This window comes from Aplysia californica, unplaced genomic scaffold (genome assembly GCF_000002075.1).
Source record: "Aplysia californica isolate F4 #8 unplaced genomic scaffold, AplCal3.0 scaffold00040, whole genome shotgun sequence".
Lineage (NCBI taxonomy): Eukaryota > Metazoa > Mollusca > Gastropoda > Aplysiida > Aplysiidae > Aplysia > Aplysia californica.
Window position 1 is genome coordinate 43,107 of NW_004797310.1, and position 1,878 is coordinate 44,984.

Consider the following 1,878-nt stretch of genomic DNA (forward strand, 5'->3'; position numbering starts at 1 on the left):
CACCCCCTCCCCTTTCCTCACGTCCTCCGAACAAAAAGAAAGAAAATGAAAAATACTGTAATAAAAACCCTTGCCAATACACCAACATGAGTACTTGTTTTGACCTTCTCTTCTATTTGTGGGGAACGATATTAATCTTATTATAATGGGGCTACGCCCGTTTGTGAGGTCAGTATACTTTTATATTAAACATGTGCCCATACAATCTACAAAATTTGATTAAGTTAAGAATTGTCACAAGGGTTACGTGGGCGTATTTTATAAGTTCGGAAAATACCTTTTGATTTTACAGGTTTGATGTTTTTTCCCTGTAAATCAATGCTCTCGGGTGTTTTCATTCTGCCATTAGCCATTTTATATTTTACTGGGGACTACTTCCGTTTCGGTTCCTGCTTCGTCATGTGTGTCAGACAGCTACTTCTACTATTTCCAGATCTAGAATCTCGATATCCAACTCTGTTTGGATGTGTGCTTCACAGTGTCGATGGACACTATTGGTCAAACTTCATTGTATTGACTTTTTCTAGATACATTTGTGAGGCAGCGTGGTGGAATCAGGCTCTCGTCAAAATAATCAAAGTTAAGAAACTTGCATTTTTCTGCTGGTTTGTGAATTTTTATCAAATTTTTGTTTTTTGGCTCAACACCTTTCATGCCCATATAAAAACTCATTTCTGTGTGGATTTGTCTGAAAAACGCTGATTAAAGGCACAAAAAATGTAACTTTTCAGTTACCATGGACTCTTAAGCTAAGGAAATAACTAATATTTGACGGCCTATTTCTCACTAATTTTACCTCTGAAAACAGGCGACCCCCACCTCCTTCATTCGCAAATATTTTGACTTGTATTCAAGATAAATGGATATTTTTTTCATCCAAATAAACACAAGTGAAACAGCTTTAAGATGATACCAATAACTCTACATGCCCAAACATTGACGAGAGCCTGATTCCACCACGCTGCCTCACATTTGGTGTAGTCCTGCAATCAACATGTTGAGTTCGTTTAGACTCACAAAATGTTTACTACGTGTGTTGCCTTTCTAAGATTTGGCGCATATTTGGTGCGTAGTTTTTTTGTTTTTTCTTTTTAGAGCAAGACTCGAGATCTAGATCTCTCTATATCCTAGATGTCTTATAGTTTTAATAAAAAGACTGGGTGTTGTTGTTTTTTATTTTTGGAGGGGGTGGGGGTAGAGGTTGACATCATCATTGAATCAACACCACGCACGAGGTACCAAATTTGAGATAAGGCTACTCTCATTTCGGGGTTTTTACATGTATATTCTATCTCTCTCTCTCTCTATCTATCTATCTATCCCATTCTCTCTCTCTCTCTCTCTCTCTCTCTCTATCTATATATTATCTATCTCTCTATCTATCAACCAGACTATCTATTTATCTATCTATCTCTCTATCTATCAACCAGACTATCTATTTATCTATCTATCTATCTATCTGTCTATTTATTTATCTATCTATCTATCTCTATCTATCTATCTGTTTATCTATCTATCTATCTATCTATCTATCTATCTATCTATCTATCTATCTATCTATCTGTCTATCTATCTAACTATCTATCTATCGATCTATCTACCTATCTATCTATCTATCTATCTATCTATCTATCTATCTATCTATCTATCTATCTATCCCTCTTTATCTATCTATCTATCTATATGTTTATATATCTATCTATCTATCTATCTATCTATCTATAAATCTGAAAGTGTCTACCTCTCTATCTCTCTATCTCTTCATCTCTCTATCTATATATCTATCTATCTATCTGCATATCTATCTATCTATCTATCTCCTCATCTATCTATCTATCTATCTATCTATCTATCTATCTATCTATCTATCTATCTATC